Here is a 281-nt window from a genome sequence, read left to right as displayed (position 1 = left end):
TAAGCATGATTGCTCCCAGAAATAAGTCATGTCGAACACATTAATTTTGTCTAATGGTCAAATGAAGGCTGTGGTGACGACAGAAAAAAATATTAATCTTAAATATTCGGCGAGGGTTCCACATCTGTGCTTTTTTTTCCTATGTAATGATTATGGTGTGTCGTTAACAGAAGGGAATAAGTAAAATAAATGTGAGTGAAATAAAATAATATAACATACAAGTTCTTTGCGGTACCGTGAATGATAATTAACACGAGAATCATAAAAAAACGACAAAAAAT

General features: G+C 32.0%; 1 pseudogene; it reads right to left on the bottom strand.

Moving 5' to 3' along the window:
- LOC119592351 overlaps positions 1–281 on the bottom strand; it is a 30,652-nt pseudogene that overhangs the window by 15,022 nt on the left and 15,349 nt on the right.

The sequence above is a fragment of the Penaeus monodon genome, chromosome 30 (genome assembly GCF_015228065.2).
Source record: "Penaeus monodon isolate SGIC_2016 chromosome 30, NSTDA_Pmon_1, whole genome shotgun sequence".
Lineage (NCBI taxonomy): Eukaryota > Metazoa > Arthropoda > Malacostraca > Decapoda > Penaeidae > Penaeus > Penaeus monodon.
This window is presented reverse-complemented; position numbering and strand designations above follow the sequence as displayed.